This window comes from Moschus berezovskii, chromosome 12 (genome assembly GCF_049115385.1).
Source record: "Moschus berezovskii isolate FMDL1 chromosome 12, NW_MosBer_1.0, whole genome shotgun sequence".
Taxonomy (NCBI): Eukaryota; Metazoa; Chordata; class Mammalia; order Artiodactyla; family Moschidae; genus Moschus; species Moschus berezovskii.
This window is the reverse complement of record NC_142471.1, coordinates 45,532,181-45,546,098: the sequence shown is the minus strand read 5'-3', so window position 1 is coordinate 45,546,098 and position 13,918 is coordinate 45,532,181. Positions and strand designations below refer to the sequence as shown.

The 13,918-nt window shown below is 45.0% G+C and overlaps 1 long non-coding RNA gene across 1 annotated transcript; it reads right to left on the bottom strand.

Annotated features, from left to right (window-relative positions):
- Positions 1-8,898: 8,898 nt before the first annotated feature.
- LOC148775990 (uncharacterized) lies at positions 8,899-13,804 on the bottom strand. Its single transcript, XR_016038829.1, has 3 exons — positions 13,365-13,804; positions 11,726-11,816; positions 8,899-9,120 (listed from the first exon to the last, which is right to left on the bottom strand). It is a non-coding gene; the product is annotated as an uncharacterized LOC148775990 (long non-coding RNA).
- Positions 13,805-13,918: the final 114 nt, after the last annotated feature.

The following is a 13,918-nucleotide window of genomic DNA, read 5'->3' as shown; positions in this document are numbered from 1 at the left end:
ACCCAGCTGTTTGGCCACTTGAAAAGGGGAGGAAAAACTAACATTCTTAGGAGACAAAGAAGTAGTGTCCCCATTGGCTGGATGAGGGCTGCTCCCGTGGGATTTGTCTGGCTGGTTATTTTCTCATTGTCTGGAGAAGAAGAAAGAATTGATTAGTAAAGACCTTTGCACAAGAGGGAAGTGGATTTCTGAGAAGCCAAGTTTCATTTAAGGGGAACATTATGCTGGGAGTTTCATATTATGACAAAAGTGAAAAGAGCCTTTATAAAAGGAAGCTTCCAGGAAGCCAGGAGTATGGTCCCACTGGGCTCTGCTGAGAAATGAGGTCATCTGTAAAGTTTCTCCCAGCTCCAAGGCTCAGCAATGCCCAGCTGAGCACATTAACAGGGAGTATTTGCCCAGACTTCAAAGCAGGTCCAAGGAAAATCCAATACTGAGTCTAAAGATAGGCTGTGTGGCTTGTTTGTTTTTTTATAAAGCTAGATCTTCTGGGAAATTCATAGAGTCTCTGAAGATAGAGAATGGAGATCTGGGGCAGTGGGAGTGTCAGAACTGCGGACATGCTCTAACATGGACTGAGGCAGGTGCAAGAGCCCGTCCAATGAAATGTTTACCAACTAATGGATATTGAAAGCCTTTGTGAGTCTCAAATCAAATTCCCCTTTAAAGAGAAGATGACAAGTAAAGTAAATAGGCAATGCCTGTGATGATTCATTTGCCCCTAGACAACCGCTTCTGACTGAGCCTGCATGCCATCCAGAGTGGGGCTGAGGCTGCCACAAGCCCACTATCGCTTGGGTTTCCAGGAGACCCAGTGAGATGTTTACAGGTCCCAGGTCTCAGGTTCCCCTTCTCAAAGTGAACTACATCTTTCTTTTTGGCCAGCAGCACAAGTATAAACTTGAGAGATCAGGTTACTAGGGACAAGAGACCATTTAAGCCAACAAATATCCATTAAGCTCCTCCTAGTGGGCTACACACCATGCGAGGTGCTGGGCTAAAGGGATGAGTCCGGCTTACTGTCTCATCCCATAGATGGATGTGTGGCTGACATGAGGCAGATATAAGCATTATAATGAAACTGCAGACAATATTCCATGAGAGATGAATTCAGAGGGAGACCTAGGAATGAAGAGTCATGTTGAGCTTCAAAAGCACTAGCATATTACCAGGTACATCATTGTCTCTTCTGGGACAAGAGAAGCATGGAAAAGTCCATCCGAATCGGAAGCCAGAAGATACGTTCTCCATACACAACAAAGAAGGTTTTGTGCAGTAGAAAGAGCTCAAGGCAAACAGCCCTATCAACAACAAGGCAACAACTACGGGTTGAAATGAGACCTGAGTGTGTGCAGGGCATTCAGTGTTCTGCAAGTCCGTTTTCTCTAATTCTTGAAGCCTATGAGGCAGGGTCTTCACAATTACACATTACAAATGGGAACTTACAGCACGGAGAATTTAGTAACTTGCACACTGGCTCAGGAGGTGCTGAAGGACAGGGAAGCCTGGTGTGCTTCAGTCTATAGGGTCGCAAAGAGTCAGGCACAACTGAATGACTGAACAAAAACACTGGCTCACAGCTAAAAAGCAGTGGAGCCAGTATTCATCGCAGGTTCCAGAGCTGAAATTCTTCAAGCCTTCAGGAAAACGAAGTCTTAGACTGGACACAGACCTCATCATCCATGACCTTGACCTTTCCCCATCCTCTGGACCTGTCTCCCCTGTGTTTTGAATGAGAAGGGTGTTATCTAGAAAACCCTAAGTTCCTTTCCAAGTCCTCTGAGGCTTATTTTTCTGAGGGGTGGATTGAGAGGAGGAAAGGAACAGGGAGGGATAAGGAAAGTTTAGGGAGTCTGGGTGGGAAGAGGCAGAAGACCAACCCCCCACTGAGGCCTTGACTGTGTTTACATAATTTTCCACCTGTATTTGCATGCCCGGGAGCAGTTTCTATTCTGAGCGCTAAACCCAACCACCTCAACGCACAGCCTGAGCAAAGCCTGACTCCTGCTCGAGGTGCAATCAGTGCTGACTTGCTCACCCTGCCAGAGGCCTGGGACCTTTGAGATTTTCCCTGGTGGCTGATGGGCCTGAGCAGAGCCTGGGAGCTGTGCCAAGTGCTCCAACATGGCCTGCCTCCAAGCTCAGAATAGAATCGCAGCCTCAGCAGGGTCTTCCCTGCTCCATGCAGTAGGTAAGTAAGAAGTAGCTAAGTAAACAGCTCTCTGACACTTAGAGAGATGAATCAATCCCCAGGCTATGCTCTGGTTTCCTTCCAGAGGCCCAGGTCTCTTTCTGCTCCTGCTTGCTGTGTTCCCAAAGAATGCTCAAACTACCGCACAATTGCACTCATGTCGCACACTAGCAAAGTAACGCTCAAAATTCTCTAAGCCAGGCTTCAACAGTACGTGCACCACGAACTTCCAGATGTTCAAGCTGGATTTAGAAAAGGTAGAGGAACCAGAGATCAAATTGCCTACATCCACTGGATCATCGAAAAAGCAAGAGAGTTCCAGAAAAACATCTACTTCTGCTATATTGACTATGCCAAAGCCTTTGTGTGGATCACAACAAATTGTGGAAAATTCTTAAATGGATGGGAATAACAGACCACCTGACCTGCCTCCTGAGAAATCTGTATGCAGGTCAAGAAGCAACAGTTAGAACTGGACATGGAACAACAGACTGGTTCCAAACTGGGAAAGGAGTACATCAAGGCTGTACATTGTCATCCTGCTTATTTAACTTATATGCAGAGTTCATTCGGAGAAGGCAATGGCAACCCACTCCAGTACTCTTGCCTGGGAAATCCCATGGACAGAGGAGCCTGGTAGGCTACAGTCCATGGGGTTGTGAAGAATCGGACACAACTGAGTGACTTCACTTTCACTTTTCACTTTCATGCACTGGAGTAGGAAATGGTAACCCACTCTAATATTCTTGCCTGGAAAATCCCAGGGACGGGAGCCTGGTGGTCTGCCGTCTATGGGGTTGCACAGAGTCAGACATGACTGATGTGACTTAGCAGCAGCAGAGTACATCATGAGAAATGCTGGGCTAGATGAAGCACAAGCTGGAATCAAGATTTCCAGGAGAAATATCAATAACCTCAGATACACAGAAGACACCACCCTTATGGCAGAAAGTGAAGAAGAACTAAAGAGCCTCTTGATGAAAGTGAAAGAGAAGAGTGAAAAAGTTGGCTTAAAATTCAACATTCAGAAAATTAAGATCATGGCATCCGGTCCCATCACTTCATGGCAAATAGACGGGGAAACAATGGAAACAGTGAGAGACTTTATTTTCTTGGGCTCCAAAATCACTGCAGATGGTGATTGCAGCCATGAAATTAAAAGATGCTTGCTCATTGGAAGGAAAGTTATGACCAACCTAGACAGTATATTAGAAAGCAGATACAATACTTTGCCAACAAAGGTCCATCTAGTCAAAGCTATGGTTTTTCCAGTAGTCATGTATGGATGTGAGAGTTGGACTATAAAGAAAGCTGAGCACCAAAGAATTGATGCTTTTGAACTGTGGTGTTGGAGAAGACTCTTGAGAGTCCCTTGGACTGCAAGGAGATCCAACCAGTCCATCCTAAAGGAAATCAGTCCTGAATATTCACTGGAAGGACTGATGCCGAAGCTGAAGCTCCAATATGTTGGCCACCTGATGTGAAGAGCTGACTCATTTGAAGAGACCCTGATGCTGGGAAAGATTGAAGGCAGGAGGAGAAGGGGATGACAGAGGATGAAATGGTTGGATGGCATCACCGACTCTACGGACATGAGTTTGAGTAAGCTCCAGGAGTTGGTGATGGACAGGGAGGCCTGGCGTGCTTCAGTCCACAGGGTCGCAAAGAGTCAGACAGGACTGAGTGACTGAACCGAACTTGCTGTGTTCCAGTCTCTAGGGTTTATAAAAACAGTTAGCAGAGCGAGGCCAGCCAGCACCGCCTCCCAAAGGCTTGTTGCTCCCTTGAGCCCTGAGCTCATGACCAAAGACCCCCAGTTGCTGGTGGGAGTCTTTCAGGCCTCAGGACCCCATGACACTCTTCCCATTTCTCGGGTTTGGGCAGCTCCCTGTGCTCGCAGCCAGGCCACTTTTCTCTAGCCAGGGTCCTTTCCCAGTTACTGAGAGCTCCCTCCTCCCTCCCGGGTGCTCCACAGTGGACGCTGTTCTCCTTGATTTCTCTCCAGTTGTTGTCCTCCCTTCTCGCTTCAGACACAGTTCACTCACCCCAATGCAGTGACTTTGCCCCCACAATGGGCTCTCCTTGTCTGCCATGACTCTGCAGTCTCTGCAGGCATGCATGGGCTTCTTTCCAAGGGCACTGTTGACCCCTCGCTTGCTGGTAGAGCCTGCATTTTCATAGCTGATCTACCTTCCTCCCCTCTGCCAGTCATATGCTGGGTCACTTGGGTCCAGTCACCTGGGTCCATCTTCTGCAGGGCACCCATACGCCACTCCTGGACAACGAGAAGTGAGAGGTGGCAGGGGTGGCCCAATACCTTCTGGAAAAGGTTTCCTTGCTATTAACACGAGCCTCACTCAATCACACCCTTCCTCTCCTGCCACTCAATGTGGTCACAACTGCTGAGAAATATAAGAACCGTTTCCAAATGTAAGGGGAACTAAAAGTGTGAGGATGGGTACAGCGATGGAAAGAACCTGGGTCCCTGAAAAGGTCTCTGAGACCCTGACTTAAACAACAGTTCAGTTCAGTTCAGTTCAGTCGCTCAGTTGTGTCCGACTCTGCGACCCCATGAATCACAGCACGCCAGGCCTCCCTGTCCATCACTAACTCCCGGAGTTCACTCAAACTCATGTCCATCGAGTCGGTGATGCCATCCAGCCATCTCATTCTCTGTCGTCCCTTTCTCCTCCCACCACCAATCCTTCCCAGCATCAGAGTCTTTTCCAGTGAGTCAGCTCGTCGCATGAGGTGGCCAAAGTATTGGAGTTTCAGCTTTAGCGTCAGTCCTTCCAATGAACACCCAGGATTGATCTCCTTTAGAATGGACTGGTTGGTTCTCCTTGTAGTCCAAGGGACTCTCAAGAGTCTTCTCCAGCACCACAGTTCAAAAGCATCAATTCTTCGGCGCTCAGCTTTCTTCACAGTCCAACTCTCACATCCATATATGACCACGGGAAAAACCATAGCCTTGACTAGATGGACCTTTGTTGGCAAAGTAATGTCTCTGCTTTTTAATATACTATCTAGGTTGGTCATAACTTTCCTTCCAACAACAGTAGAACCACCCATTCCTGGGGCTTTTTACGGTGTAAGATAATAAAATCCCCTTTGCTTAGGTTTTTTGTTCCTTACAGATGAAAGCACTCCATGCTAGAGTGTAACTTACCCACACCCTTTGCTAGGTTTTGCATAAAGAAAATATCCTATATCAACCCCACCTCTCTCTTTACTGATGGACCAAATTGGGCGTCATCCTGTCTTGGTAAATAAAGCTTTATCAGAACACAGCCATACCATTCATTTACAGGTCATCTGTGACTGCTTCTGCTTGAGAAGTAGCAAGAGAGATGGCACAGACGACAAATAAGAAAATATTTACTATCTAGCCAACTCCTAAGTTAGACTCAGTAAGCCAATGGAGAAGCAAAAGTTCCTCAAAAATTGTCCCAGATTATATAGGTACAGTAAAATGGGAAATCCCTGGGAAAGGAGGCACTGTCATATTTCAAAATGTCTTGAAATTCTGAGCATCAGGCCGTACCTAGCCATGCAGCCTGTTCTGAGAGGGGCGTGATTGATTTTCTGTGTCCACTTGGCTAAGCCGTGGTGCCCAGCTGTGTGATCAAACACAAGTCTAGATGCTGCTGTGAAGGTATTTTTTTTTTTTAAGATGTGATTAACATTTACATCAGTAGACTTTGAGTAAAGCATATTTCCCTCTATAATGTGGTTGGGTCTCATTCAATCTTGAGGCTTCCCTTGTAGCTCAGGTGATAAAGAATCTGCCTGCAATGCAGGAAACCAGGGTTCAATCCCTGGGTCAGGAAGATTCCCTGGAGAAGTGAATGGCTACCCACTCCAGTATTCTGGCCTAGAGAATTCCATGGACAGAGGAGCCTGGAGGGCTACAGTTCATGGGGTTGCAAAGAGTCGGACACGACTGAGTGACACACACACGCACAGAGCCAATCTTAAGGCCTTAAGGATACCTTAAGAGCAATGACTGAAGTTTCCTGAGGAAGAAACGATTCTGCTTCAAGACTGCACCATGAAAATCCTGACTGAGTTTCCAAACTGCTGGTCTGCAGATTTCAGACTCAAGACTGCTACATCAACTCTTACCTGAATCTCTAGCCAGTTGGCCTGCACAAAAGATTTTGGACCTGTCAGCCCCCAGGAATTATTTATTGGAATTGTCAGATGAGCCAATTTCAATAAATAAATAAATCTCTATCCACCGGTCACAATAGGATATATAATATAATATATATTTCTTATTTGTGTTTCTCTTGAGAACTCTATTATACCAGTCATTCTAATTCTGTACCAGGTATAAGGCTGACATCTTAGTTATTACAATGAGGGAGAGTTTTCAAATGAAAAAAAGAAACAATTTCCAATGGACACACAATTTAAGAAGTTTAGTAATTATACAGTGCTGTCCTTTCTTAAGGGCTTCCCTGGTGGCTCAGATGGTAAAGAATCTGCCTCCAGTGCAGGAGACATGGGTTCAATCTCTGGGTCGGGAAGATCCTCTGGAGAAGGGAATGGCAACCCACTCCAGTATTCTTGCCTGGGAAATCCCATGGACAGAGGAGCCTGGGGGGCTACAGTCCATGGGGTCGCAAAGAGTCAACACAACTGAGCAACTAACACACACACACACATCCTTTCTTAAACAGTCAGGTCCTTAGTTTACAAAGTTTGAGAAAGAAGCTTGGGAATGGGCAGCTTCTGTCACACCAGGGGCGAAACAGAGGTGGCTTTGATAGCAGGTTCAGAGGTAAGGTCAATTCAGCTGAAACATCTTTTTAAACCCAGGGTTAACAGGTCAAGTCTGGCCAACTTGCCCCTTCCCCACTGGGGATGTTTTACATTCCTCGGGAAGCTGCGTGCCTTGAAGACAAGGTAGAGGAGGCCACTCTTCCCTCCAGGACACAGTAGCAGCCACAGTCTCTATGCTGGGAAGTCTCCCCAAAGTGCCTGAGGAGGATCATTGTGAAATTCACAGTCCAGGCGCTGGACAAATGGCCCTTGTTTGTCAAATGCTTTATTTTTCATCTGGAAGATCTCCGCTTCCTTTGGCTGCTTCATATCCTGGCTTGAGGGAAGGTCCTGACACTCCTTAGTCCTCAGCCTTGAGGATCAGTCAGTATTTTGTTATTCATAGAGATTCTGGCTCCCAAGCAACACAGATTCTGTATGGAGGGAAATCCTTCCTTAAGACATTCTCCTTTGAAACGCATTGTCCCATAAATCCTCCTGTCCTTATACTCTTTCAGTGTATTCAATGTCCAACCATTATGTTCAGTAAACAGTCTTGCTTTTTGTTAAATGAATCAAAATATTAAACAACTTAAAGTCATTTTCTATTATTAAAATTATAGTTACAATGAAAATGCAGTTTGTCCAGGAGGTTTGCATTGCAAGTTATTTTCATCCTATTGTTAAGATCTTATTAACGCCGGGTCATTACAATATCCATTCATAATAATCGACTTTCTAGCAACCCCATATTGTCAGTGTCCTCCAGAGGCACACCCACATGGACGGTGGAAGAACATATGAGATATGGGTCAGTGGGGAGGTGACACAGGTCTGGGGGAGGCATGGGAAGGCAGGGAGAATCCAAGGACGTGGAGAGATGTCCCCACCCTAACTTTCTAATTTGTACTGTTGGATGAACCAAAAAAAAAAAAGGTCTGTATGTCCATTGTCAGGAAGATAGGGAGGAGAGTGTGAAGAGAAAGCTCTTAACTGATCAACCAACCAGACCTGTGTATGCTCTCTGCCTAGAGATGTTCATGCCATCCTTGTCCTCACATATGTTTTTCAAGCGGTTTTGGGTACATTTACCTCCTCTTCTTGGGGCCAAGTGGAGAAAGGGCTTGAGCTAAGCAGTTATTTTTCCCCACAGGAAATTTCAGCAGCAATCTTTAGCAATTAATATATCACCTTTTAAAGCAAACTCTCATCCTCCTAAGAAACCCAGTGCCTAGCACTTATTAGATCTGCAGCATGGGATGTTTTTCCAAAGCATAACTTAAAGGACAAATAATACGTTAAGTGTGTGTGCCCATTTAAGGAGAAGGCTCTTATATGGCAAACATCATTGAAATTTATGTCCATCTGTAGAATAAATTCTCATTCCCAGCCTGCCTCTGGAATGGGTTGCAGAGTTCCATATATTAACCTGAAGTTACTATTTATATGCTAACAAATGGAGCTAATGAAAACAATTTCATATAGGAAAGAAACGTAGATGGTATGCAAATTATTTGAGACATAGTCTGAAAACTGGCAAATCCTGCTGCACATTAAGATCACACAATGCGATGACCTTGCTACTCAAGGATTCCACGAAACTGAATAGTACAAGAAGTATTCTATAAGTGGACTCTTTCTGCTAATGGGTTCAATAAAACAGAACCCACTAAAGTAAAGAAAATCTACTTGAAACTAGATCTTACCAATCTCAATCAAGTACAATCATCCAGTTGTTTTCCAAAGATATACATTCAAAATCTGCAGAATTTTTGAAAACTTGCTTTAAAAACTCACTTGTCCAGAATCTTCTGTCAGAGAACGCAAAAGGGAAAAATCATACAAAGTCACCCACAAAAGGCCTTAGGAAATTACCCAGTAATTTTAATTCAAACTCCACTTTACTGTTTTAAAAGAATGGCCTTGAAAATCATCTTCATTGTTAATATTATTTATGTTAAAATATATGTCTATTTTCTTTCAAGACTCAGAGAAATCTAAATTGAATCTTAACAGCATGTGATTATACCCAGGCATTTTCACGACTTGCCTCTCAAAAACCAGAGGGAAGAAAGTAATTTCTCCGTCTTGGAATGGTGCGCTGGTGCCAAGAAGCTTCAAGGAGAGCCAAGCAGAGTGCACTGCCCCAGGGGTAGCCTTACCTGATGCAAGAAATCATATGTGTTTGATCAGACTTGGGTTCCTTTATGTTTCCACACTTATAAGTCAAACATAAGTTTATCCTCTGTGGCTCCTTGGCTGAAAATGTTGGATCATGAGTGCTTCCCTTTGGCATTTTATGGATCTTACAAGTCAGTCTGGACTGCTCACAAAATAAAGATTTTTTTCCTAATGATTTTCTGAAGCAGGAATGCTATATAAAATGAGACTGCCCAAGATAACAGGATAATGCCCTATTTCCTTATTGACTCCCAAAGGTCCCCTTTATTGGGACAATTACCTGAGGGAAGAAGTCTTCCAGAAAATTCTGTGGCCTCTGCTTCCCTGAGCCCCAATCTTCCAATAGAGGTACATGCTTAGTCACTCGGTTTCTATACCCACTGAGTCATCAGGGAAGCCCCCGATAGAGGTAGATATTGTTCTACTCTCATTCCCTGGTGGCACAAATATGACCATCAGGGCAATTAGAAGGCAAACTCAGATTCTATGACTTTACTCACTTTGTCCCCTTGGATGGGGTAATGAGCCTCCTTATGTCTGTTTTCTTACCTGAATCTGACAGGCAGGAAAAAAAAAAAATCAATCCTACACCAAATATTGATTAAACACCTTCACATTCCAGGCAGAGTTAGTATCTAAGAAAACAGATAAAATCTCCCTCTCTCAAGGATCTCGTGATAAAGAAATGAAATACACAGCATGCCAGAGAGTCGTATGTGCGGGCCAGGGACTGGCCTTTTAGATAGTGGGCAAGGGAAGACTGCAGAGAAGAGCAGTTTGTGTGTAAAACCTGAAGGAGGTGAAGGAGCGAGTCCTGCAGATATTTGGGAGAAGAGCCTTCCAGGCTGGGGGAACAGCAAGGGCAAAAATCCATGAGGTGGGAGTGGGCCTGGTATGTGGGAAGAAGAACAGAGACAGGGGGAAGTGGGAGGAGATGAGGTCAGAGAGGCAATAAAAAGGGCAAGATCGTCCAGGGAAAGCTAGCAAACTGTAGCCCAGGGGTCACATGTGGCCTGCCGCCTGTTTTGTTAATAGTTCTATTGGAACTTCACCAGTGTCCTTTGATTTGCCTGCTATCCATGGATACTTCCAAACCACAACAGCAGAATTAAGTAGTTGTGACAGAGATCACTTACCCTACAAAGCCTAAAATATTGAATATCTGGCCCTTTACAAAAAAGACTTACCAACCTGGGGTTTAAACAAATAGTAGTGTATTTGGGGGCCTTTCCTGGTGGCTCAGAAAGAAAAGAATCTGCCTGGAAGTCTGGAGAAGGCAGTGAAGGCATCGTGCAGCAACTCCATAACATTACTAACGGCCCGGACTCCTTTTATCTTTGTGCTCCACCAGCCTTAGGATGTGGACATGTTGTATCATGACCTCAAAATGGTTGCCAATGTTTCAGACATTACACATTATCCACATTTGAGACAGAAAGGCAGGGAACAGGGGAATCTATCTGTTCCTTCTATCAGGAAAGCAAAAGTTGTCTTCACCCTCCAGCACAGTTTTCCTTATCTCTTAGCCCAGAAGTGGGTCACAGGACCACTTACAGCTTCAAAGGAAGCTGAGAAAACCATGTAAAAGATTGTCAAGATTGACTTAGACAGTAACTTTCAACCTTTTTTTTTACTGAGGTCCACAGTGAGAAATATATTTCATATAACACCCTAATACACCTAAATGAATCATAAGGTAAACAAAATTCTGTAAGACACAACTTTCATTTACTATGTGTGCTATACATTGATACTTTCTATTTTTAAAATACTAGTCAAATCACGTACTACCTTTATTTCATGACACACTGTTGAGCTGTAAGCACAGTATGAAAAATACAGATGGTCACGATCCATTACTAGGGAACAGCACATTGCTGCTCCAAACAAGTCGCTCACTCCTGCTTTCTCCCTCTGTCTCCCTCTCAACTTTTTTTTTTAAGTACTGTTGATTCATGATGCTGTGTTCGTTTTTGGTTTATAGCAATGTGATTCAGTTATATTCCTTTTTCTTATTCTTTTCCACTATGGCTTATCACAGGATATTGACTATAGTTCTCTGTGCTATACAGTAAGACCTTGTTGTTTATCCATTATATAATAGTTGTGTAGCTGCTAATCCCAAACTCCCAGTTTATCCCTCCTCTATACTCCCTCCCCCTTGGCAACCACAAGTCTGTTCTCTATGTCTGTGGGTCTGTTTCTGTTTAGTAGATAAGTTCATTTGTGTCACACTTTAGATTCTACATATAGGTGATATCACAGGGCATTTGCCTTTCTCTTTCTGATTTACATCTCTTAGTATGATAACCTCTAGGTCCACCCATGTAACTGCAAATGGCATTATTTCATTCTTTTTTATGACCAATATTCCATTGTATATATTTACCATATCTTCTTTATCCATCCATCTGTCAATGGATATTTAGGTTGTTTCCATGTCTTGGCTATTGTAAATGGTGCTGCTATGAACACTGGGATCCATATATCTTTTTGAATTAGAGTTTTCTCCAAATATATGCCAAGGAGTGGGATTGCTGGATCATATGGCAACTCTATTTTTAGTTTTTTGACAAACCTCCTTACCGTTCTCCATAGTGGCTGCATCAATTTTCCTTTCTTTTTCCTTTCTTCTCTTTCTTTTTTCCAAAGTAGAGAATGGGTCCTGGGTTGGCAACTAAGAAGATACACAACACCCACCATAAGTGACCTGGGGGCCAAATACGGTGCCATTGAATACTGAGGGAAAAGGTGATCCTCCTTCTGAAGGCCCTTGAGAATGGACGCTTGTGTTCTATGTAAAATATGGTTAGTAACCATTCCCGGGAAGGTTGCGGGAACTGGATGGGATCCCTACTGTAAAGCACCTAGAGAGCGCCTGGCATACAGTGGGAGTGAGGGACACATCAATTGTTCCTTAAAGCCAGTCATCACTTCAGGCTAGTCCTGGCCCTGAAGATAGCATCAGCTTGATCAGCACTCTCAAGTGCTGGAAGGCCCCAGTGAAATTGTATCTTACCTGGGTGCTCTGTCCACTTATCCTATTGGGCATGAATGAATGCTCAGAGGTTGAGGGCTATGTTGAATTTTACTTACTGTTTGAAAAAAATTTTTTTTAAAAAAACAACTTCTGAAGCACCCAATTATTGTCCTCAGCTTTGGTGATCAGACCTTTGGGCTCAGCAGGAACAGAAGTCCCTGACCACAGGGGTGTCCTGAATTGGCAGAGGATGGGCTACTCTTCATGAAATCGTGCAAAGACAGAGCTGAAAGATCCTTGGCCTGGTCATCTTTCAGTTCAGTTCAGTTCAGTTCAGTCGCTCAGTCGTGTCCGACTCTCCGCGACCCCATCAATCACAGCATGCCAGGCCTCCCTGTTCATCACCAACTCCCGGAGTTCACTCAAACTCATGTCCACAGAGTCAGTGATGCCATCCAGCCATCTCATTCTCCATCGTCCCCTTCTCCTCCCGCCCCCAACCTTTCCCAGCATCAGAGTCTTTTCCAGTGAGTCAACTCGTCGCATGAGGTGGCCAAAGTATTGCAGTTTCAGCTTTAGCATCAGTCCCTCCAATGAACATCCAGGATTGATCTCCTTTAGAATGGACTGGTTGGATCTCCTTGCAGTATAAGGGACTCTCAAGAGTCTTCTCCAACACCACAGTTCAAAAGCATCGATTCTTCGGCGATCAGCCTTCTTCACAGTCCAACTCTCACATCCATACATGACCATGGGAAAAACCATTGCCTTGACTAGACGGACCTTGGTTGGCAAAGTAATGTCTCTGCTTTTTAATATACTATCTCATTTTTACAGATGGGGAAACTGAAGCCCAGAGCCATTGCAACAGGGCAAGGTTAGGCAGGAAGTCGATGGTAGAGCCCAATCTCTTTACCCCATATCCAGCAGCCCTAACAACAAGAATTAGTACAGCCTCCCTCAAATGGGGTCCAGAGGCTCGTAGACTCAAATCCCAGGCTGATTTTTGCCTATGTGGGAACCTGCATTTTTCTAAAAGGTCCATATCACATTCTAAACTGACCATACGACTCTAAAAATATTAGGAACCACAGATTGAGAGGAAAGTAAAATGATTCATGCTGGGGGCAGGGAAGGGGAAGTCCCAAAGTCAGGGTTGGGATGGTGGTATAAAACAGAAATCGGAATTGTTTTCGTCAACCCCTTCTCCAATCCTTCCACCCCCACACCCCAGAATTACTGAACTGTTCCGAGTTCCCCAAAAGGCCGTGGTCTTCCGTTCACTCTGCCCCCACGCAGGTAAATCCTCCTGAAGAAGGCGGTAACTGGAAGAGAAGTTATCTCCTCTTCATCATCTGAGGATCTGATTTCTTAAAGGCGGTGAAGCTCTGAGAGGCAACGCCAACCTTGCAGCCAAATAGCAGACGGGTGGCCCTAGAGCAAAACTAACATCGTTCGGGTTCTGCTGATAACCTCCTCTCTCATGACAGGCACATTAGGAATTGCGGGGCTTGCACAGCGACCTTTGTTGGAAACCCAAGTGTCTATTCCCGCAGGGTTCCTAACCTTGGCTCACATGCTTGATTCTGTCGACCCAGTCGGGGCTGCTTCCTTCTTGAGTCTCCCTCAAGGCGCCCTGGGGGGGGTTCCGGGACACCCAGCGCAGCTGATGCCCCAAACCTTCCCCGAGGCCCCTCGGCACCTCCCCTACCCTCCCGGGTGTGCCAGGGGCTGGGCGGGTCCGTCAAGGTGACATGACGCCATTGGCCAGAGCTGGGCGAGGGGCGGGGAGGGGCGGG